Here is a 26,157-nt window from a genome sequence, read left to right as displayed (position 1 = left end):
ACAGATCCTTTGGGCAAAAGGACTTCATGGAGGGTCCAGTGGAGATTCAAGAATTAAAATAGTCCATGTTTCTCATTCAGGTGATTAGAAGGATATTGATGCTAAATAACAACCGCCAAAAATGTGGAATTTACACGTTCCTTGGAGGTGTTAGCACATAATCTCATTTTAGGAGATGTCAGCCATCAGAAGGTACTGGTAATAGCAGGCATTTAGGATCAACCTCAGATATGCTTATCTCTAGGACAGCTCATTTTCTGCTTTGCCAGTGCTGCTCTCATCTAGGTTTGAGTAACTGCCATTAGAATAGCCAAAGTTCTCCACTGGTCTTATATGTCCCATCACAGTTTTCTTATCACAGTTTTCTTAAAATGAAAGTGAAAGGTTAGAATGGCAAGAGTCACAGAATCATTCTCCAGTTTGTGACAAATACTACTCCTATCATAGTCCATAGTGAAGCAATTTATTTGCATATTGTGGCACAAATTGTTTAAAACTTTCTAACACCTCTCTCCACACATGCCCCTTCAGAATATGAAGACGGTGGTTTCATTTTCATATTGAATTTCATCAGGATTCTGGAAATTCAAAACAAGGGATGAATTTAGCCCTCCACCGTGGCCTTCTCTGCTTGTTTACTTACACACACACACACACACAGGATGTAGAACTAAATGACAAGTTAGGTCCTCGGAAAGACTTTTGATTTGAGATTTCCAAGGATGTCCACCCTGCTCCCATTACAGTTTTCTTTGCCTTTGTTTGTTTTTTGGTTTCATGCCCTTTTTAATTAATCACAACATTGGGTCAGCCAGACCCATTAACTGCATTTCTCATTTAGACCTTTCAGAGATGCAGTTGCAGATGCAATTTAATTTGTTGACCCATGATCGATAGCAATTAATAGCATCTCCTTAATCTTGTTGAAAAGTTGGTCTCTGGCTTCCAGTAGCTACCATCTCAAGGGAAAGGTATCCACACATGCAGGTGATTTAGTTCCTAGGTGATAGTTGCCCTCAACCACCTACTTTTCTTGTGACTTAGGAGGCATTTCAGAAGGCTCCACTCTCTAGGGCATTTTTTCAATTATCATAAGAAAGTTCATCTGGGCTCTAAGATGCCTCTGTTGCAAGTTCATCATGCAAAAGTTATGGACCAGGAACTCTGACAAAAACACTATATGGCACTGTTTAAATTCAGAAGAGATTTGACTTTTTAAAGTGTATTATGTTAATAAGGTAGGTTTATCAAGTTTCCTGGGACTCCTCCATGCTGTCTTGTGGCTAACTCAATCACTGTAATTCAGTCGTTTCCTTTTATCAATTATAGTAATTAAAGAGTCTGTTCATTTGTTCAATAAGCAATGTTTCAACTAGGGAACTAGACACTGGTTAAAACTAAAGGCTTTTTTTTCCCAGCTTTAAGAGCTCATGGTCTGATGAGGCAAAGAACAAGGCAATTCCATAGTAACAGAGAGGAATGTGCTATGCTCTAGGTATGAATAGGTACACTGGGAATATTGGCAAAAGGCCAATATTCATCAGGGGCCTGTGGGAAGGCTTCCTGGGAGATGGAGCTTGTAACATGAGTTTTAAAAGAGGAATAGACTAGATGAAGAATGAGGGGGGAATCCCTGAGTGGCTCAGTGGTTTGGTGCCTGCCTTCAGCCTAGGGCGTGATCAGCCCAATCCTGGGGTCAAGACCCCTGTGGGGCTCCCTGCATGGAGCCTGCTTCTCCCTCTGCCTGTGTCTCTGCCTGTGTGTGTGTGTGTGTGTGTGTGTGTGTCTCATGAATAAATAAATAAAATCTTAAAAAAAAAAAAGAATGAGGGAAGGAGCCAATACGCTCTTGGATTATATAACATGAAGTTTCTACTGACAACTTCAACCACGTAACTGTCCCATTTTGTTGATGAGGAAATCCATCCAAATCGTAAATATGTGCCTGGTGCCAAATCAAGAGTTTTGCACAAATAAAAAAGGCGACAATGGGCCACCTTCATATCATGAAGGAATCACTTATTTGTCCCGATGTCATCATCCCTCTTTCTCTATAGTCAATTTGCTGGCCAGTGGAATTCCCTCTCCTCTATCCAATTTTGGGTACCCAGTACACTGCAGTTTATCAAAACTCATTCTTCCATCTTAGCAGGAATTTGGGTAATGCCATCCTTCAATGATGTTTGTATCTTTAGCCTCATTTGTTGACTTTTCTTCCTTGGTGCCAGTTTCAACTGTGGCAACAGAAGCCTATTGCCCCAGGGAAAGCATCAGGAAACAAGCAAGGGATGTATTTTTGAGCAAGAATCCCTTTCCAAATATTTAGAAATGACAACAGGAGGATGGACACGTGCTCTGTAAACTATAAGACTAGACTTGAAACCAAGGGTCAAAAAGTGTCCCGTGTTACAATCTTATAAACTGATAATGAAAAGATGTTAGGCATCATCTTGCAGAGAAGAGTTAAGGTTAATGGGTATATAAATATAAGGCATAGGATTTGTAAATTGCAAGTATAAAATGTCTAAGGTGCATATGCGTGTATATGTGTGTGTACGTGTAAATAGCCACAGGTCTATGTATCTATAGAAGTGCAAAGGCTAGAGGCGTTACGCTGGACTGATGGCCGTGTCACAGAGGTCACATACTTGCTACGCCTCCATAGAGCTAGGACACTCTGCTCCCACTTTTGTACCTAACAAATGCAGGCTTGTTTAGCTTAGAGTAATTCTTACCCCACCTTTGCCTTACTGTGAAACATTTCATTAGTTCTGCTTGTTCATAGATTTAATTTTCCATCCCTAATCATTTGTGGCTCATGTGGTCCATCGATTTCAGAGAAAAGCTGAACATGAGCGAAGGAGAGCTGCAGGGGGGGAATGAAAATAAGCTGTCATGGAGCCTAAGATCATTGCAGTGGCCATGAGATATATATAGGTACAAAACAAGAAAACAGGATTTCTTATTAAATGTGCAAAATATTAACATAACATATGGTTGGGGGTTTTGTTTGCTTTTGTTTGGGGGTTTTTCCCCCCTTTTTTTACAAATAGATAATCATTTCTGTTTAAGAGGCCTCATCTTCCAGTTATCTGCTCTGTTTACTAATCTGATGTGGCCCTGCAGGGCACCACTCCTATAAGCTGAACAGAGAAGGACTGCCCTGGACACCCAGGCATCCCTGAGGATACTTGCATGCAGCTAGAGGAGAATGTTCTCTGAGCCACTTCACTTGTTTACATAAGACACGGTCTTATCCCTCAGGTTGGGCTTGTTACCTTCTGTTCTTGAGAGAACCCAGCAATGTTCTGAGTTTCTTACCACTCAACTGCCTGTTTCTCAGCCTGACAAGTACTCTGCTCTCAGGAATGTTAACTTTAATTGCTTGAGTTCGCTTCAGAAACCCACTTGTATCTTCCAATTCATGAGCTATTGAACAGCTCTATAAGACATACTTTGGCTATAAATAGTAGTAAGAGAGGCCCAGAACCACTCATGAGTGAGAGCAGAGACAACCAGTGTTCCATTTCCCACCTCCTTCTACCCAGCAGAGTGCTTTTCAGCAGCAGCCAGGCCAGTGTCTACCAAGACTCCAGAGTCAGCATCCTATAATAGCTTCATTGGAACACTAGGACTGGGGCTTTTTGTTTTTGCTTTTTTAACGACCTTCAGCTATCCTCCAATGAGCAGGGAAACCAGGGTCACAGCGGCAAAACTGTGAAATGATACATTTGAAAAGCATAAAGTAACTTAAGAAATAGGAGAGGTACACAGAATTATGATATTTCACAATACCAATGTAGCGTGCAATGATCCATTTCCCTTCTTTGCACTTGCCAAAGTAAAACCAGAACATACATCTGTAATCACATATTCCAGCCCATTGATTTGCTCTCATAGAAAATGGAAGGCTAGTCATCAAACTCACATGCCTATTGAAATGATGTCAACTCCGAAAAATATTCTTTGTTTACCATAAAATCTACATTTCAGTACATATAAATCCACTGTATGTAGCCTGGGTATAGAGCACCATACAGTTTTCTTCAGCTGTCTCCTGGAGAATAAAAGGGCATATTGGAAATGCATCATGCATGCAATGAAATACAACCTAGAAACATGTTCTCTAACCCTCTGCACCGGCACAAAGTGAGATACAGATTTTTTTTTTAATTTATTTATGATAGTCACACAGAGAGAGAGAGGCAGAGACATAGGCAGAGGGAGAAGCAGGGTCCATGCACCAGGAGCCCGACGTGGGACTTGATCCCGGGTCTCCAGGATCACACCCTGGGCCAAAGGCAGGCACCAAACTGCTGCGCCACCCAGGGATCCCGAGATACAGATTTTTAAAACTGTTTGGTTAGCTTGAGCAATTGCATACTTAGCATAATCAGACCTGAGGTTGAACTAAATAAACTGGTCCAAAGTAATTTTCTTGGGATACCTGATTTATGGCTATTGAGCCGAATCAAAGAAACTGGATCATTGTAAAGGCCCATTTCTTAATGGCTCTGTAGATATTGCCAGAGTCACGATTACAAGGGCGAATGCTTGCTTTCTTTACTCGTTGTTAAGTGAACAAAAACAAAAACCTTTTATTGACTTATATTGAATATAAATAAAAGCATACACATCATAACACTTATAACACGGGATGTATAGCGTGTGTCACTGGCACTCCAGAAGCCTTCCTGTGACACTTTCTAGTCTATACGCCCTCATCACCATCAAACATAACACCACCAACAACATTCTCAAACAGCAAAATTCACTTTTGCTGGTTCTGAAGCTGTGTTTATCGAATCATAAACTATCTTTTGGGCCTGGTATCTTTCATTCAACATTTTGTTTGTGGAATTCGTCCAATTTGTTGCATCTATTTATCTTATGAAAAGATTTTGATTTTATGGATCAAACTACACCCTTAGGAGAACTTTATTTCCTAGGAGACACATAATTATTCAGATTAAAAATCTAAAATCTCACCCAAAGATCAGAGATGAGAAAGAAACGGAAAAATCTATATAAACTTGTGATTTTTTTTCCCTATTATAGTGATCTAATAATATACATTACTTTAGGAATTTACTGGACCCCTACACTGGGAACTGCTTCTATGTAGAGGGAAATGTTAAAGAGCTCCAGCAGTGACACTAAGTTTCTATTTTTGAAGAAGAGGGCTTGTCCTTTACTGTAGTGTTTCATCACTTCTAGCGGAATTTGTCATTTATCACCTTCTGCCTTCACTCTTCAGTAAAGCCTTACACTAGCCTAGAAAGAGAAGCAAGCCTCCCTGACAGGTGAGCTCAGAAAGGTCAGATTTGAAATTGAGAAGGAAAAAGCATTATGACATCCAGGGCGGTGTCATTGGAGAATAGGAATGTTAACACATTTCCTGAGGAGGACAGCTCATCCTAGCAGGAACTGTGAGCTCTGTAACCTCTGCCTGGGAAAACTGGACCAATACACCATTCTCTACTCCCTCCTCTGGTTACCTCTTTTCCGCCCCTCACTTCTCAGCCTACATGCCATTCTTAAGGAACACCAACTTCACACTCTGAGTTAGGTCCCTTAAGATGTTCTCTTTTTTGGAAAATCCATGACTATAAGTTAATTATTCTTTGGTTGTTCCTTCTACCAGACTATATATTGATAAGACACTTACAGTGTACCTGGTGCTTAGCAGATGTTCATCGAATATTTCTTGAATGAGTGGATTAATAAAAGAATAAAATTAAATATTGTAGGCATTCACAAAATACAAAATCAATTTTACTACTAAAGCTTTGAATTTGTTTCCTCCTTTTTGGTGTTCTTATTTCAGGAGGGATATGTAAGTCTCTCTAAACAAAAAAAAAAAAAAATCTTGAGTGTCACTATAAATCCATTTTTTTCTGAACACAAAGTCTTTTCCTCATTCCTAGGAATATATGCATTATAGATTTTTTAAATAAGAGGCCCAACAGCTCAATTTTGGCACCAAACCCACCAAATAAATGGAAGTTCAATATAACAAACATATTTGCTTAGAAATAAGCATATTACCCCATCTCAGACAAATGGATCGATGTAGATGATCAAAATGGCATTTTTAAAGACTTGTAACATGCATACCCTTCTGCTCACATCTAGCTGATTTATTTAAGATGTAATTTGGGAAAGAGAAGAGATAGTTAAAGTGTTGTATTTTTATGTTTCTTATGTCAACCTCCTGTGTTGTTTTGTTTTTTCCAGAGAAATTAGATGCTTGGCTTTTTCTCTACTTCCAAGATTCTTAGACTGTGAGGAAATATACTAAAATGACCAACAGAACATGTTAATACCCCTCTATTAATATTCTCATGTGGAAAAAAATGTTTGGGCTTTCTTCAAAAGTAATACAGATGGCCACATGATGGGTCCAATCTTTGCAGTTATAGATGATTGATTTAAAATGGATTTTTACTAGATGTTATTACATATGATAGCAATAGTCCTATAATCCTGGCAGTGCAATGGGTTTCTAGAAACTTTTAGCTAATGTCTTAAAAAGTTTAAGCTGAAACCTTGTGTGTATCCTTTAGGACTTAAAAAAAGAAAACCTCTTAAAATCTGTTTTCAAACTATAAGTGATACAGAAAATATCTTAATTAAGAATTCTTCTGAGATTTTTTTTTTTCAACAGACTACCCAATTCTCCAAAGCTCTCGGCCAAAGGAAAGGAAATTCTGCGTAAAATGTATTAATTTAACTCAAAGACAATTTAAGAAACATTTTTAATCATTTACCAAGTGGAAGGTATTTGGCTTCATGTTGAAGGCACTAAGATGAAAACAAAGTAGTCTTTTTATTAAAACTTTATAGCCGAGTGAGGTAGAGACATGTGCAAAACTGTCAATAAAATTTTAATATGTAGAGGTTTGCAGAGGGTGTGATGGAGCATAAAAGAGGATTAATTACTTCAAATTGGATTTCAGAAAAGGCTTTCTGGAGAAAGGATGCTGCACCCGAGTCTTGAAAGAGGAACCAGGGCTGAATGGGGGTAGAGATAAGAGCAGGTTGTTGCCTCCTGAGGAAAGACCATGAATAAAGACACTGCAAGTATGGAGGGCAAATCCTAGTACAGTCAGAATTAGAAGGAAAGCTAATAAGGCAGGGGTAGGCCAAGTCAGGAAAGGATCTGTGCTCCCTGTTAAGTTAAACTTCAGTCTGTAGATGTTAAGAAACTAAGAGATTAAAGAGTGGGAGCTACATGGACCAATGTGCGTGGTAGAGAGAGGATTCCGGCTCTGGCTACCCCATGAAAATGCATCTGGGAAAAGTGATTCTATACCGGACGAGATGAGAGCTGCCCTCAAAAGAAGACAGTGAGAGTCTTTACCAGAACACTGCTTATAGGAATAAAAGAAGTGGGCTATGTGAGCTCAGTTTAGGCAATAAAATAATGAGGACTTAATTGAATATGGGAGCTGAGAGGATGGAGCAGTATAGCCCAAGCGAGACCTAAAACACAAGGCTCCCTTGTAGAGGTTGAGTGTGTGGCACCACAAGTTAAACTTTTAGACATGTTGAGTTGTGGGTGACAGGACAATTTCTAAGGAACTTTTTCCCAGCAGTCCATTGGATATAGAAGTTTGAAACTCAAGACCAAACCTAAGATAGTGATATAGGCCAGAGAGTTTAAAGAATATAGAGGATAGTTAAAATCAGGAAGCAGGTAAGACTGTACAAGGGAAAACTGTAGAGATGGGAAAATACCCATTACAATGCAGAGAAACAAGCCAAATGAAGACACATGGGGACAATGATCAGGAGCAGAAAAATCTGTATAGGCGTACATTTTTCTGTATTGTATTCATGCTAAGGCCCTCACTCTGTGTTTCCAATGGTCCAAGTATACATTAAATCTTGTCCACTTACATTTTAGAGAAACAAGGCCAAGGGCCAATGATGGATTAATGTTGAGCAAACTTTAAGTGGCCTGAATGAAAATTGATTCTCTGTTATCTCAGAGAGATTCAACAGAATGCTTTGGTGTTACCTAGCCATGTAGATAAATACATATAGTGCTGGATAGAGGGCATGTGAGTAATCTATTCTCATATAAATAATTCTTACCTATACGTGCTGAAATGCTCATTTCTCAGTCCATTAGGTTCAATTTAATGCATACAGAACATGTCTAGGATCGATAGAACTTTGATGGTTTCATTTTTAATTTCACTCAGATGAAAAATTCTGAGTACTGCTCGCTAGTTCTAGCACTTACGCGGCATCGGCTACAGCCCCACAGGAAGCATGAGGCCAAGGTTAAAGCTCTTCTAAGTCAAGGTGCTATGATACCCAAAGAACCAATTTTCATTGTATTGCATGTCTTCTGGTATTTTATTGGCATGCCCAGAATCTGAGAGCAGAAGGGGTGCACTGGGACTAATTTCGGTTGCAGATGTATAACTCTTGGCATTAAATTTTCCTTAACTTTCACAAAATACAAGGTTACTGCTTTAGCTTATTAGTCTTTAGCTAATTTTGTATCATGTACAAAAAAACAAAGGTAAGAATGCTGTTTTCCTCAAAATACAAAAGACAACAGTGTAATGAGAGAGTGTGGGTCCTGGTTTTCTACTGAATTAGCAAGTATGTGCTAAAGGAAAAATAACTCTAACCACCTTTTCTTATGACTAAAGTAGTGGTTGCTTGTGGACAAAGGTGATGCCCCTCTGGCCAAGTGGTATTCCCTTAAACTGTTTGTTCCTAAAGAGGAGTTTGCATATCCCCAGCCATGTTCATATCCTCATTTACAAAATGGCAGATGAGGATCAGGACAAGGGCTGGGGTAACCAAGGGTATAGTATATGAGCCCTCATCCTGGCAGCAGCCCAACTATAATCCAGAAAATATCTTCCTGGCAAAAACTCTCCTATATCATTCTATTAGCCTGCGTGCCTTAAACCCACCCTTTGCTGACACATCATCCCTGGTGATCCCTGCATTGGCCTGGCCCGGTAACTTGCTGAAAGATACTTCATCTTAATTTTGTATTTGTGTAGTACTTTGTATTTTCAATGTATTTTCAAATATGCTATTTTAGGTCCTCAGCAAACACTGTAATGCCAGAGCAGCTGCCACTGTTGCATACTGCAGAAACTGAAGCACCAGCAAGTGGAACGGCTTGCACAGAATTACAGAATTAATAAGTGGTGGAACTGGTCTAGAAGCCGAGGCTTCAGATTTCTGGGCAAGCTTTATCTTCACTCTACCCCAGTCATCCGGTAAAAATAAATAAAATGAAATCACTGAGGTCTGACTCAGGCGAGGAATAGTGCCTAGTGTCATAGAATCCAAGGATTTTTCTTCATGCTTCTTAACTGGCTGGAACAGACAATGGCACAAAATAAACTTTGTCTTTGACATTCCTACTCCTTTTCCCAGGCCTTTGTTTCTCTCACCTTCTAGATCTGGGTTTTGGGGAAGAATCCTGACAAGAATCATTCCCATCTCTTCCTACCACACAAATCCCCCCCTCTAGTCCCTCACAAGATAGAAAAATGTGGCCTCCTCTCTGAAGATTTTCCTTATCTCCCCTGGAATCATTGATTATTCCCTCCTCCAAGCTACCAGAGTATAACTTTGTTAATACAAATGTCACTCCTTACATTACTGTCACTCATTGCATTAGGTCTTAATATTTCATTCTACCCATTTTTTCACTGGGCTGTGAGTTCCCAAATGACAACTACCTATAGGTCATCTTTGTGTCTTCCACAAAATACCGCCAAGAGTCTCTGGCACGTAAAAGATGTTCAGACAGTGTTGGGTCCGTGGACCTGAGAACTGTTAGCTTAAAGTGTTGGTGATCATGTTCCTGCTCCCCTCACAGTAACAGATGAATATGAATGTAAAGAGATATTTTCAAAGAGAGGCCAATTCTTACTACAAAGTAATGAATCTCTCATGATGTAATAATCAGACACTACGTCTGGAGGGGAGGAATTTAGGGACAGCAGAGTCTTCTTAAGTCATATCACATAGGTAACTTCTATGACCAATTCAAATTCCTTCCAATCAACAAATACTTAAAGTCGACATTTGACATTCATCAGGAATACTTCCAGACTCCTCTACATATTCTTGAATTCCCGATTTCAGAGCATTTTGCTAAAGTTCTTTATTTTCTCCTGAACTATTCTATTGAAGATCATCTGTTCCCTTTATACGTCCAAGCCAGAAGTTTACCACTTTTTAAATTTTTATTAGATCATGTCTCTTAGTTCACCTCTCTTCTACACATAAAAAAAAATTAGTTGTGAGCACTTGATGATGGTATACAATAAAGGTCACTTGATAAAGAACAGAGAACCACAAAGTCACCATGAGATGTGCATGCTGGGAGCAGCAAAATTTCAGGGCCCTCTGGAGGTCACTTGGGAAAATTCAAAACCACAAATGTTAAATCTGCAAATGCCAGGGGCTTAATGGATAATGAGTACCTATTACATGCAAAACATTGTGGTGAGCGCTACAGAGAATTCAATATGCATAATTGCTCCTGTCCTAACCATTCTACTAATTAATCCAGTACCTCTATCTCTGTTGTGTTACCATTTGAGCTTATGTTTTTATTTAATAGAAGTTCCTAAAGAAATCGCCTAAAGGCTTCCAATCAAGATGGTGCCTTGAATTAAAGCTTCAACCTTATCCGTGACACACAGAGTACTGAGACACACAGAGTACTTTTTTAAATTTCTTTAAAAAAATATTTAAAACATCGACATCTTTAAAAATATGTAAATATACAAAAGAGCTGGACAGAGAACAGAAACAGCAGTAAGTAGGGGCTATAAGCACTAGATCAACCAGATTCTGAACTATTTACAGTACATATCATAGCTGCTATAATAAAATACTACAATCTGGGTAGCTTCAACTATAGGAATTTATTTCTCAGTCTGGGAAGTTTAAGATCAAGATGCCAATAGATTCAGTTCCTGGTGAAGGCCCACTTCCTGGCTTGCATATGGCCAGCTTCTTGCATGCACCTATGCATGCTCATAAGGCCTTTCCTCAGTGCATGCCCTACCCTCATGACTACATCTGAGCCTCATTACCTCTCAAAGGCCCCATTTACAAACATGATCAAACTGAGAGTCAGGGTGTCAACATATTTGGGGGAAAGAGGAGAAAAGAACCCACAATAACACTTTTTTTTTTAATGGAGAATTTAAGCTGGAAAAAGCAGTTGAGATTTTGATTCATATAGGATGTGGAAAATTGCCAGACTAATTGCATTAAATAAAAGATCTGACCTAAGATATGAAAAAACATTTAAAAAGAAACTGAAAAAGCCACGCAAATTCCCAGGACATTGGTTTATGTGAAGCAATATACTTAGATTGGGGGGGAGGAGGGTATGACGAAGAAGCAGAAACAGCCAAGCAGGTAGGACTTCAGTTAAAGTAACCCAAAGATCACAGTTGAGTTGTACAGATTTTTCTCCAATATTACCACAGGACATCAGAATGAAAACTGGCTTTAGATAAGGAGAAGCCACAGTCTGTGTAGAGCTCTGTACAAAAGCACAGACAGGACAGAATGAGCACAGAGAACATGAAAAGGGATTGTCACTCAAGATAAAATTACAAACTAAAATTTCAAGTAATAACAGAGTCAAGGGACAAAAATCCAGTTTTAGGATTGTCAAAAATGACTTTAAAGTAGGTATATTTTAAATCTTCAAAGAAATGAAGAAAGGAATAATTTTCACAAAATAGCAACACAAATTATAAAACTAAAGCAGTCCGAGATGAAGCAAGACTGAATAGATAAGAAAAAAGAACAATTATAATTTTCAGAAATAAAAAAATAGCTAAAAACTTGCTAAAATAAAAATTACAATATAGGTTATAAATGATTCCCTTGATACAGATAAAGTGAGAAGTAATTAATTTGAAGGCAGTATAAAAAGTGTTCAGTCAGAATGAAGCACAGAGAAATAAAGAAATAAAATATAAAACAAAAGCTAAGGTATCATAATGATGACAGTGATAATGATGTTGTTAAACTGCTTAGCAAAAATATATAAAATAAAAACTGGAATCAAAAACCAAGCTTTCAAAGTAGCAGGGGGAAAAAAAGAAGGTGGGAAATAAATATCAATGCACATCACGACAATAAGAGCCATAAATAAGGTGGGGAAAAGAAAAAGCAAAAACAACATGGTAACAGAAAACAACAGAGATAAAGTTCAAATAAACCAGCAATAGCAATAACTATAAATGGATTAAAATCATCCAATAAAAGACCATCAAATCCGATACTTTTCATTTCAGCATTAATGTATTTTTGAGAGAAACATCTAATATAGAATACTGAAAGGTTAAAGGAATAAGATATATAAAATCAAAATTCTATTTATTTATAATAATATTAAGATGTTATCTGCCACTTTCGTTGTATTGAAATGTATGCTAATATTACAGTAATACTAGTGGGTAAACTGCTAAAACAAAAGCATTGATACTAAACTGTATGAGTTGGCATTTTCTGTTTTAATATCATCCACTTGCAGAAAACAACCTTCCCAGAAAGCCAATGTTGCTCCATGAAGGGGTGGCATTAATTTTATTAAATCTCAACCAATGTATGTACCCTTTTAGTATTCAGTGTGATAAAATGAGAAGTGTATATAAAGCACTTTCTGCTGCAGACTGAGAAACTCAAGTTATTTTGAGGAAATTAATATTTTTTTGAATTCTAAAATAAATTACCACTTTTTTTCATAGAACACCAGTTTTACTTGAAAAAATGAGTAATAGACAAATTATGGCTATCAACGTTTGGTTTTGGCACACATTTTTTTCAAAACATGAGGTAATAAATCTGTCACTTTAAGGAAAACTGACAATTAACATTTATTGCCAGTTGATAAAATTTAAGCTTTCAAGTGAAAATGAGAATTTTGGAAAACTTATAACCGTGACCATGAGTTTGATAGTGTCCCAATATTTATAGACTGTCCCAGTGAGACAGGTGGCTATATTAAGGAGTGTGTAGTTTTCCTTTTGATGGTGTTTAATGAAATTTGTCATGACTCAGTAAACCAATATTTTCCAAATATAATGTATACTGATTTAAAAAATCAAGTTAAAAGATCTACGCAGAACGCAAAATAATCTAATGGATATTAGCATAACAGAGCAAAAATAGTTTATCGATAGGATTTCAGATTTCGCCCCACCACTGTTAGTTTTGGTGTACAACCAAAGAAAAAGGTCAATAATTACCATCTACCATTCCTACCGCTCAACATTCCATTAGATTTCCCAGTCAATTAAAAGATAATTTTAAAAGGACATGATTTGTACAAAGGCATAATTGTCATCATTTGCAGGTGATATAATTATCTACACTAGAAAATTCAAGAAGATACCAAATGCAAAAGGTAATAGAGTTTTGCAACAGGAACAATAGGCAAAAATTAACCGCATCCCTATCTACAGTTACACTCAAGTAGGAAATGTAATCGACAATGTACACTCACAATCAAAAGCTATAGGATACCTAAGCATAACACTAACATGTCTTGCATGCCATTGACCAAGGACTTAAAAAAAACTTAAAAACATATACCATGTTCATAAAGCGAATATAATAAAGAGAAAACATCCTCCCAACTATCCACAACTTCAATAAAGTAATTATCAAAATCTCATAAACATTTTATGAAATGTAAGTGGATTCTCAAACTCATATCAAAGAAAAAGTCTAAAATTTTAAGGTACAAATCGCTAAGGTATAGCGATGGCAAAGGAAAAAAAGGTATACAAGGAGAGATAGCAAACAATCTACGTGAATATTATGAGGGAAATCTTAAAACTTTTTTTTTAAAAAGGAAGACTTAAATATACAAAGAAATATGCTATTTACTCAAAAGGAAAACTCAATATATAAAGATGTCAATTGTTCTCCATATTAACATGTCAATTCAGTGAAATTCCGATGAAAATCCTGGCAGAAGATTTTGGGAGACCTGATAAACTGACACTAGATATGTTTATGCAATAATAGCAAATATATAATAGCCTTTTCTATGAGTTGGGCACTTTTCTAAAAATCACACAAAATTCTTTAATGTCCATAATAACCATATCTACAAGGTAGAGACTACTTCATCCCTATTTTACAGATGAGAAAGCTGAAGCACAAAGAGATTAAAATCTTATACAAGGTCAGACAAATAGAAGAAAGATTCCTGTCCAGCTGGTCTCCTGGCTCTTAAGCACTATCCCATGAGGCTAAGGTTGCCGAAATAACTTTGTGGGAGAACAAGATGGAATACGGGGAGGTATCTTTATCACTCTAGCTTGGCATAGGATGGTACTTATGTATAAATATGGAAGTAGATCAATGAAACAAACTGAAGAAACTATAAACAGCCTACACATATGATCTATGAGAAAGAAGACAATTTGGACCAATGAAAAATGAAAGCCAAATCAAACATATTATCAGAGCAAATGAAATAAAACCCCTACTTCGGTCCATAAACAATCAATTCCAAGAGGATTAAATGTTAAAATAGAAGCGAAAACCTTAACAGGTTTAAAATAAAATGTTATAAACTTGAGGTAGGAAATCATTTTAAACACACAGAGCAAAAACCACAAATTAAGAATCATAAACTCCATTAAACTTAACTTCTATGCAATGATATACACTATTAAAACAAGGGAAAAGGGCAAGTTGGGAGAAAATACTTGTCATTCAAAACCAACAAATAATTAGCATCTAAAATATATAATAAACTCTTACTGATGAATCACTGATCTCTACCTCTGAAACTAATAATATATTAATTGGATTTAAATTTATAAATTTAAAATTAATAATTAATAAGGGGCTCCTGAGTGGTTCAGTTGGTTAATCATCTTCCTTCAGCTCAGGTCATAATCCCAAAATCCTGGGATTGAGCCTAGAGTCGGGCTCCTACTCAGCGAGGAGTCTGTTTCTCCCTCTCCCTCTGCTGCTCCACCTGCTTGTGTTCCCTCACACTCTCTCTCTCAAATAAATAAAATCTTTAAAAAATAATAAAATAAAATAAATAATATAAAATATATAAGCCCTTATAAATAAAAAATAAATAGCCTAAGAGAAAAGTAGTCAGAAGCACAGCAGGAATTTCATATGATAAGAAACACAAATGGTGAAAAAACAGAAAGATGCTCATTCTAACTGGTAATCAGAGAAATCTAAATATGACCAGCGGTGTGCGGAAGGAAACCAGTTTGACCCATCATGCCAGAGCTAATTTTATCCATCCCTCCCCAGGTCCACATTGTCAACATTCAGTAAGGTCATGTTAGTAACTTGAAGCTGGCTATGGTGGCAATATCCATGCTAAGCAAATGGACAAATACTGCAAATTAGAACTTTTTTGTCTATTGCCAATTTACCAGCATACAGACTTATTATTTTAAACCTATCAGATGAACAAGTTTAAAATATAACAATACCAAGTGTTCTTAACAAGGAAGTAAAGTAATGGGAATTCTCCTACTCTGCTGATAGATTTGCAAAGTAATTTAACTACTTGAGAGAACAATTAGGCAGTATTTGTAAAATTGAAAGCATATTTATCTTATGACCCAGCAATTCCATTCCTAGTTGAATAGAGAAACTCTTACATTTTTGTGCAAGGAGACATGCATAAGTATGTTCACAGCAATATTGATCGCCATGGCCAGAAAAATCAGATGGATATCTTCAATATCCATCAAAAGGGGAATACATAAATAAACCACGATGTATTTATACAATAGCATACTATGTATCAGTGAAAATGAGTGAACTAGAAAAGCTAAATCTCACAAATGTATTAAGTGCAAAAAGCAAATTGTAGAATACATAAAGTATAATAGATTTCACGAATATTTTTTTAAATACAGAAACAATGCTATATATTCCCTATGGCTATATATGTATATGTATACATGCATAGTATTTTTATATACACATATATGACATTTTTAATTACATCAGATTGTTGGGGCACCTGAATGGCTCAGTCAGTTAAATATCTGACTCTCAATTTGGGCTCAGGTCATGATCTCAGGGTCGTGAGAGCAAGCCCCACAGCAGGCTCCAAGCACAGTGTGCAGTCTGCTTGAGATTCTCTCTCACCCTCTCCCTCTACCCCTCCTACTGCTCACACACGAAAGAAAGAGAAAGAAAGAGAGAAAAAGAAAGAAAGAAGAAAGAAAGAAAGAAAGAAAGAAAGAAAGAAAGAAAGAAAGAAAGAAAGAAAAAAAAAAGAAAATCTTTTAAAAATTTTATCAGATTGCTAAAAACTTAAAATATGATAATACCAAAGATATGGGGAAACACTAATTTTCATATGCTGTGAGAGTATGATTTGGTATCACTCACTTAGAGGTCAGTTTGACAATATTTAGTGAAAATAGAGAAGTGCCTATCCTGAACCTATAAATTTGGTTTTTAGGTGTATTAATTGAAAGAAAACTCTTACAAACACATGTACAAAAAAATACTCAATGACGTCCATTGCAACATTACTCTGTGCAAAATTATTTTTACTAGATAATACAGTGAAAATATGGCTTGAATATAAGCCAAATTAATGGCTGTGTTTGCCTTGGAGGAGGAGTTAGAGAATGACCAAAAATGGGATATAAGAGAAATATCTGTAATGACTTATTTCTTGAAGAAAAAAATCTGAAGGAAATGTAACAACATGTGTTAAATTTGGATGGCAGCTAAATGGGTGTTCTATAAGCATTTTTGTTTGTGCCCTTTTAAAATTTATATGTAAATATTTTTTCATTTCTAAGAGAAGTGATATATTTATCCCTTAGCTTCCTAAAGTTGTTTTTTTGGAAGAGGAAAACCCACGAAACTTGGAATCAAACACCCAGATTATAAGCTATGCTCTTCTACTAGATAACTATATGTTCATGGACAAGTCTTCCAAGTTTTACATCGAAATGTGATAACTTCCTCACCGAGGATGGTTAAATATTACATCCTGAGCTACCGGGCCCTGGATACTGGCCAACTGTGCATATTAGTTTGCTAGGACTGCCGTAGTACCACCAACCACATGGCTTCAGCAACAAGTGCATTGCCTTGTAGCTCTGGGGACTACAAGCCCAAGCTCAAGGAGTCGAGGATTTGCTCCTTCTAAGGGCTGTGAGGGAAAGATCTGGGCCAGACCTCTCTTCTTGGTTTGTGAACGGCTGTTCTGTCCCTACATCTCTTCGCTGTCTTACCCCTGTGCATGTCTATTCCAATCTACACCTTCTTTAAAAAAAAAAAAAAAGATTTTATTTATTTATTCATGAGACACACGGAGAGAGAGAGGCAGAGACACAGGCAGAGGGAGAAGCAGGCCCCATGCAGGGAGCCCGACATGAGACTCGATCCCAGGACTCCAGGATCATGACCTGGGCTGAGGCAGGCGCTTAACTGCTGAGTCACCCAGGGATCCCCCTACACCTTCTTTTTTAAGATTTTATTTATTTGAGAGAGAGCATGAGCGGGGGTGGGAGGGGAGAAGGAGAAGCATACTCCCCACTGATCGTGGAGCCCAAAGCCAGGCTTGATCCCACAACCCTGGGATCATGACATCATGACCTGAGCCAAAGGCAGATGCTGACTGAGCTACCTAGGTGCTCCCAGTCTACCCCTTCTTATAAGCACACCAGTCATACTGGATTCAGACTCACCCTAATCACCTCACTTTAACTTGATTACCTCTGTAAAGACTCAATTTCCAAGTAAGGTCACGTTGTGAGGTGCTGGGCAGTAGGACTTCATATGAATTTTGGGAGGACACAATTCATCCCATAACATCTCTCACATAGTTGAGTCTTAAAACACATATAAAGAAGGAAAATGTTTTAAGAATATAAAGCTCATCCCCAACTAAAAGTGACTTAATTTATTGATATTAATTCTCTGGTCAAATATTAGGAGGTAGGACTGATGAGTGGCGGAATGAGGTTTTTCATTTCAGCTCCTTCCTTTTCAGATGCAAAGGACACCTGTGCTGGTGAGCTCTGTGGCCAAACAAAATGCTGGACCTGCCAGCTTCTCATGTGTCATGCACACCAGTGTGCTGGCAGGGGGAGGAGGCACAGAGGATAATGCTAGTAATGCCAAGATCCGACGTTTGATTCCCATCAGAGCTAATTAGTTTCACTCATCCCTGCACGTAGCTGGCCACTTTGCTGCTGCCTGCTGACCCACAGAACAACTGAGGCCAATCAAAAACAGGGCACTGGCTGTTCAAAAAGCCTTGACGTCTATTCTGAGTCCCAGAATTTGTAACCTAAGAGCAGAAAAAAGGCAATGGGAGGCTACCTTTATTCCAGTTCAAATGACACTTCTCATGTAATTTTAGACCTTGGTGACCAGATGATTAACATTGTGCAAAAAAAAAAAAAAAAAAAAAAAATTCACAGAATGGAACGGTTTATACAAATCAATCAATGGGAATGGCAAACTCAGATAAAATGACCTCAAGATGCCATCACCTGGGTTAACAACACTCTTCTTGTGTGACCACTTCTCTACCTAAGTAAAATAGTATCATATTAAAATAATTACAAATAAATTTAAACTGAATAATCTTCGCTTACAAATATTTTATTTCCATTTATCAACCATTACAGCTTTTTCCTCTGTAAAAGACTGTGCATTCTACAGAATAAGCTACTGTAAACTTTACCTCCAAAAAAGCCTATTATATCTCTCTTGCTTATTTGTTTAGGTCAAATCTTGATTGTAAATTAAAACAAGGGCCTTCACATTCAGACAAGACACCAATAAAGTTCCCAGTTTCTCATGGAAGTGGAAGCATTCCAAATTTCGACATTTTTCTTCTTTACAGTGAGAAAGTCTTATCTTCCTCCTGCCTCAGGTACTCTAAGCCTTAGAAATGATGTGGGTTATAATATAGAGAAATCAGATAGGAACACAATACACTGGCTTCTTCAATACATAGGTACAGTTTGAGAGGACATTATTTGTATTTGTCCCCTTGTTGATATCCTCAGAATGAAGACCACAGAGCATGTGTATGAGAGTCCTCCTTTGATTGCAAGTAACAGAAACCCACTCCAATCCAACAAAACCTGGGATTTTTGACCCCTTGTAATCTCAAAGTCTACTTCAAGCACAACTGGACCCAAGTGCTCAAACTTCAGGCATCTGTTCCTTTTCATTTCTCAGGTCGATTTTCTTAAGATAGGTTCTCCTCAAATAATGACACAAAGCTCTAATAGGAGCTCTCAGATCACATCCAACCATTTAGTAACACCGGAAACAAAAGATAGGACTTCTTTTTTCCAAAATTTCCAGCAGGAATCCCAAGTTGCATTATTATCTGCCTATCCCTGAAGCAATCAGGGTATCTAAGCAGATGCTGAGCTCTCATCTGTGTGTCTGATCCATGTACCCACCCCCAGAGCTAGGAGAGGGATCCAACTCCACCCCAATCGTACAGATAGAAGTGGGGGAGGACTGGTACCCCTAAAGGAAAATTGGTTACCAGAGGGGAAATGGCAAGCAAAACCAATAGATACCCATTGTTGAAGTCTTAAGTTGTTATTTCAGAAAAAAATGCTTAGTCAAAAAGAGGGTGGCGTCAAAGCATGCCAAGCTCAATTCAAACTCATCATCATAACTGGAAAAATTAATTACAAATCCATTTCCTACTGCTAGAGGGTCAACACTACATTGTCATATGGACACATAATTATGATAAGTCATAGTGATTTATCATTTGAAAGCAGCTCAGTTGATATGAGAAAACAGCAAATGAAGAGGGACACTGAAAGGCTATTAAATTCATTCCCCAGCCACTAATAAAAATCATACCTAAGCCTTCAATTTTTGAAGACCCACAGAAACAAGGTGCTATCATAATCATTCCATTAGTTAAATTATTTAGAAAAATGATACAGATTTCCTCTCTAGCCCTCTCCATGCAAGGGAATACCTCCATCTGCACATGTCATTAATTAATTTTTTGTAACAATTAGTTTCAATGCTCCTGTGAGGAATGCTAATCTTTCGCCAGGGTAAAATGAGGCACTCGGATAAAAATGACGCTACTGGGAGGCATGAATTTCCAGCCCTGATAACGAGTTTTGGATCAAAAATGTTCCCTCACCCCAAGGTCTATTCACATGGAGTTCAAAAGGCTATAAAAGAGAAGATGACCTCACTAGGTGGGCTCTTGCAGCTGCCAATTAGGACAACTCTCGTGTTTTAAACATGGTCCCTTGGATTATCTGTTTAGTGGTAGAGTCAGCCACAAGAACCAGGCATTTTTTACTCCTGTTGTAATACTCTATCAAAATTAATGACAGTGTCACACTGTACTTAATGTAAATTAATTCTATGTTTGTCCAAACAACCCAATACGATTTGTTTAAGTTTCCTGGGTAGCCAGGTTTTTGAATGCATTATCTGGAAGATGGAAAAGATGTTCCTCCACAGAGGGTTTTCAGGTTTTTTAAAATCAGAAATTAAATAAATAAAGGGCTCACCATATGTGCAGCCTGGGACATTGCTTGCAGCATTTAGCAGGGTCAGATTATCAAGTTTCATTATTTGATACATTTTTCAGGCTTGCAACAGAGTCGCAAAGAATTGATGGGAACAGCAAATTCATTTTAAAATGGGTTTATCGCTTCATCAGGTATTCATTTAAGCAGAATCCACAGCATAACTGGATCTCTTTGGCCCTATGTGACATGTTTTTCCAAATGGAATGATAATAAGTATAGAGATATAATATGTAGTTAAAGACTTCCCATCTCCATGAGGCACCCAGATATTCAAAGAAAGAAATTACTTTCATTCTCAAGCCACTGCTCACTAGAGGATCCATGGCCAGCTTTTTTAGAGCCCTGCTAAAGACAAATCTAGAGACGCCACAATCCTTTTGGTTTGAGGCTAATAGCTATGTTATAGAGAAACCATCATAAGGGATTTAGTTTCTGGTGAGAAAAAAATAAACTGAGCATTAAATATTATAATACATTTTCTTAGAGCTACTAAACCAGATAAAATAGGAAAAGAACATGAAATTAGTTGAGAAAATAAAATTAGGATACCAAAAAAATGTCTTTAAGAAACTTCAAGCTATTTTAGATTTCTAGAGCATCATAAATTATGCAGGCAAGATGCACACCAATCCAAAGTCTACAAAATCCAACTTTTAGTCTCAGCTAGAGATCGTTAATTTGCTGAGTTCTTGTAGAACGTCTCCCATTTAATGAACTCCATCATGTTCCCCACCCCAAAATTCACTTCAATATATTGTTGATTTTCCAAATACATATTGACATTATATTTTGAAAATATAAAAAGCTACAGGTGATGTAGTGGTATGCAAAATTGTTTTATATCACAAAGGCTTCTTAGTTAATAGACTTCATGTTATCATCTGGAATACCATGCACACAATAATGTGTAAAAGGTCACCTTTTTTTTTTTTTTTTTTTTTTAAGATTTTACTTATTGAGAGACACATGAGAGACACAGAGAGAAAGAGAGGCAGAGACACGGGCAGAGGGAGAAGCAGGCTCCATGCAGGAGGCCTGATGCGGGACTCGATCCCGGGACTCCAGCATCACGCCCTGGGCGAAAGGCAGGCGCTAAACCGCTGAGCCACCCAGGGATCCCCAAAGGTCACCCTTATTACTGATAATGCTATTTTGTAGATCTGCTTAGATCTACTACTTAAGTTTACTAAGAATCCTGCCCCACAGTCTAGACTCCTGGTTGTCAACCTTGACTGCACGTTAGATTCACCTCGAGAACTTCTAAAACACACCATGACCAGGCCAATTAAATCAGAAGATTCACTAAGGATTGGCCCCAGGTATCGGTATTTTTAAAAATGACCTACGTGCTTCCAGTGTGCAGCCAAAGAGCCAATGGTTTAGAGCAGTGGCTCTCTAAGTAGGGTGCCTGGAGCAGTCTCAGCATCACCTGGGATTTTGTCAGAAATGCAAATCAGGTCCCAATCCAGATCTACTGAATCAGAAAACCTGTGGGAACTAGCAGTGGAGCAGATGGTCCAGGAGACACTGATGAATGCTGAACCACTGATCTAAAATTTGAAACAGCTCATCCAGAGAAAAATTTGGATCCGCAGAGCAAACACACTTACGGAGGACGGCCACCTCTGACTGGTCCATAGTGGAAAGTGCAGAAAGCCAGGGGTGGATCCAGGTTTCGAAGAGTGTGAAGTCAATACAATTTCAAGACCTTTTTCAAGAAACACAAGAAACACAAAATTAGGTACAAAGTAAATATCCATTTAGAATCAGAGAAATCACAATTTTTTTAAATTCATGCAAATGAGTATCACATACTATAACACAATGCTTTGGTTAATTTATTTCCTGAGATTCACCTTTAACATTCTTTTCCGACATTTCACATAATTTTCTTTCATTGCCTTTTCATAACAAAAATTGTATAATATTTCCTACAGGAGTAAAAATAATGATTCATTCTTTCCTCTAGCATGAAGATTTCTTTTTCCTTTCCTTTTTTTTCTTTTTTTCTTCTTGAGCTTAGAAAAGATATCTTAGAGGTGGTTGTTGTTGAATCTGGGAAGACCTCTATCAAAGAAAACCTCTATTTGAGGGCATTGTAGGTATTTCATCACAGCAACTAACCTTAAATACTCTTTGAAGAGTCTCTAACCAAAGTCCTAGAAGTAGTCTCTGTGGATGAGGAGAGTAATGCTTTATTCACTTATGCTAAATCTACCTTGTACAGACTTTTGATAAATTAACTTCCTCAAGCAACCCACCACCTAGGTAACTCATTCTATTTCTGCAAGGAAGAAGAGGAGAAGGTACAGAGAGCTAGGAGCGTTTAGGAAAAATTCCTCCTGATGAAAACATAATGAAGAGAATCTTTGTTCCCTGAAAGAGAAGGGCAGGTTTTAGGGTTATCTACACATGGAGAAATATGTGCAGTCAAGTGAGGTCACATGACCAGATTTCTCTTCTATTTCTCTAAAAAGTGTGATGCTTTAGCTTCTGAAACTGGGAAGTCCCAGCAGGGTCTAGTCTAATTTTACAGATATCAAAGTAAAGCCAAGATGTATACTGATGGTGTTGATGCCAAAGGCTGCTCATTACCTTTGTGAGGTTTGTTCAAAAATACAGTACTGAAGACCTTAACCAGACATATCTTGGGTGAGAATTATTTGGACATAGTTCAAAATGGGCATTTAATTTGGTTTGTTCTCAAGTCACCAAATAAGCAGAACATGGGAAGTATGAAGGACAAAGATGCAAACACTGATACAAAGTAATAAATAGCATGGTCTCCCTCGCCTCCTCCTTGGGGTGCAGCTGAGGAGAACAAACCATCACCCAAGAGGAGCTCGAGTTGTGGGATTGCTGCCTTTTATACCCCCAGCCACTTCAACACTCAGACACACCTGGTTTAATATATAAAAACAATAATTCTGGGATCCCTGGGTGGCGCAGCGGTTTGGCGCTTGCCTTTGGCCCAGGGCGCGATCCTGGAGACCCGGGATCGAATCCCACATCGGGCTCCTGGTGCATGGAGCCTGCTTCTCCCTCTGCCTGTGTCTCTGCCTCTCTTTCTCTCTGTGTGACTATCATAAATAAATAAAAACTTAAAAAAAAAAAAAAAAAAAAAAACAATAATTCTGCCCCTAAGGGAATACATGTCCAGGTTTTAGTTCTTAACATTCCAACCAGGCTAGCACAAAGACAATCTCTCATTACATGCACCTACTTTATGGACTCAGGAGCTTTCCATATTAATCCACATGTGGGCTGAGGGCTGTGGACACAGCAAGTGTCCAACAAATATTTGTAAGATGAACGAATAGATAAGCTTAATGCTTGCATGATGATAGGATAGAATGGGATAAGTACATACATGAGAAATTTAAAAAGTGTACCTGATACAGTGTTTTCTTTTAATCTGATGGTTTAATAAATAGCTGCCTAAATGAACACCTGTTTACAAGGAGTCTTTTATCAGTATTTGTCTGCTTTTAGGGAAAAAAAAAACTAAAAAACAAAAGAACTAACTCATTGGGGAACTCAAGAATGGCTTAATGAAGTAGGTGGTATTTTGGATGGGTCTTAAAAGATGGAATTTGACAGATGACATGTTTTAGAAAGCTATTCCAGATGGAGGCAGCCTCATTAACAAAAGATACAAAAGTAAGAAAGCATGTGGCATGTCTGGAGAAGAGCAGTAATACAGTTTAACTGAAATGCAGGATGCCTGAAGGGGAGAAAACTGCACTGAAAGTTTGGGTCTGGAGTGTCAATCTGAAGAGCTGGGATTTCTACCACAGAGAGTTTTTTAATGTTGATGAAAGTTAAAAGTGACATATCAGAACTGTCCTTTAAGAAGATGTATCTGCCATGTGAAGTTCTTTAGCAAGAACTAAAGAGAATGACTACAGATCCATAAGATCAGCTAGGATGTTAAAGTAACAATCCAAGTACGAAGGCATGAATCTTAACTAGGATCCTAGCTCTGGAAATAGAAAGGAGGAGATGAATGTGCAGAACAAGATAGGGGAAGCTTCTGCCCAACGTCTCAAGTGGAAGAATTAGTAAGTAGGGGTAAATGGGACAACAGAATATGGAGAAGGGGTCATCTAAGGAAGCTCTGAAGTTTAAAACCTAGAATTGTCATAGTAAATTTGCTGGGAAAATACTGTGTAATTTCCAAGGGCTGATCCTGGAGACAGGCCAAGAGACTGGATGACCAGGTCTGGACCTTAGAAGTCACCTCCAGACCTAAGCCTAAACTCCACGAAGACAGGAACTATGTTTTCATCATCATTAAATACTCGGCACATAATCTGGTACCTAGGATGAGTATTTATTTAAGAAATATTTGCTTCATAAAAGAATGAAGATTATCGTGAGAATCAACGATAGATTATATGAACAAAGATTATAGTATAGAATCAACAGAAAAGCCCATGAATGTGTAAATTAGGGAAAAGGTTCAAATACAGAATCTTAAATAATAAATTATAGTTTGCAAGAGGAAGAAAACCACCTTGGGCCAGCAGCAGTCCTAGACAGTGTTGAGATATAGCAATAATAATTCCCAACACTAAGATGGAGTAGGGTATAACTCACATGCTTAGAGTTCACTGGAAGAGAGGAAAGAATTTGTACCTAGGATATTCATGGACCCTGGAGCAAAATTTGCAATATTAGAAGTTGCTACTGTTTTTTAAAGAGTTATGATCAAAAAGGTATGGGGAAAGTTGAGTCTCCCACGGTACTTATTCTGAGTGATCACACGTTCTGGATAATCTGGAGGTAGGAGAGGTTAGGATATGTTAACATCTTGATGCCAGGATGACCTTTTTATAAGACTATTAAGCCCCAGTTTAAAACCTTCCAATGGTTTCCCATTTACTTGGGAAAAATCCAAACTCCCTAACATCATCCACATAGCCCTGCAATATCTGTTCTCTGTCCCTCTCTCATTTTGTGCCTCCATGTCCTATAGCCTACCATCTTCAGTCACCCAAATAGGCTCTGCTCCCTCCAATTTTTCGGACTGGAACACCATCCCTTCAACCACCACCTCTTTCCCCTAACCGTTTGCTTTATGTAGTTAGTATTTACTCATTCTTCAATCTCAGTTCAAACATCATTTCTGTGGGGAAGACTTTCTCATCTCCTTGAGTTCAGGTTCTCATATATATATTAAGTATTTTTGCTAAATCTCAGATATTGTTCTAAGTGTTTACATGAGTTGAAGGCAATGGAATGTGATATAAAAAGCATGGACTTGGGGACTGACAACCCGTGTTCAAACCTCAACTTTACCATTTAGTAAATGTGTAGACTGGAATAAATCAATGAATTTCCGGCACCCAAGCTTCCCCATCAATAAAATAGAAAAAACAGAGTTGTATGATGATTTATTAATGGAGAACCAGAGAGAATGATTAACCTGCCCAAGGTCTGAAAGCTATAAGTAACAGGCCTGGGAACCAAACCCAGCAATCTGAATCTGCTATTAACTACCAAATAAGAGAATAATTGTATACAGTTGACCCTAGGTCAATGTGGGAGTTAGGATTCTGACCCCACACACAAATTTTGACTC

The 26,157-nt window shown here is 37.8% G+C and overlaps 1 long non-coding RNA gene across 2 annotated transcripts in view; it reads right to left on the bottom strand.

The window, feature by feature from the left end:
• LOC144305930 (uncharacterized) overlaps positions 1 to 26,157 on the bottom strand; it is a 161,376-nt gene that overhangs the window by 117,711 nt on the left and 17,508 nt on the right. For both annotated transcript variants that reach the window (XR_013372960.1, XR_013372959.1), the window contains exon 2: positions 22,184 to 22,281. This is a non-coding gene — a long non-coding RNA (uncharacterized LOC144305930). The remainder of the gene's footprint in view (positions 1 to 22,183; positions 22,282 to 26,157) is intronic.

The sequence above is a fragment of the Canis aureus genome, chromosome 36, assembly GCF_053574225.1.
Source record: "Canis aureus isolate CA01 chromosome 36, VMU_Caureus_v.1.0, whole genome shotgun sequence".
Taxonomy (NCBI): Eukaryota; Metazoa; Chordata; class Mammalia; order Carnivora; family Canidae; genus Canis; species Canis aureus.
This window is presented reverse-complemented; position numbering and strand designations above follow the sequence as displayed.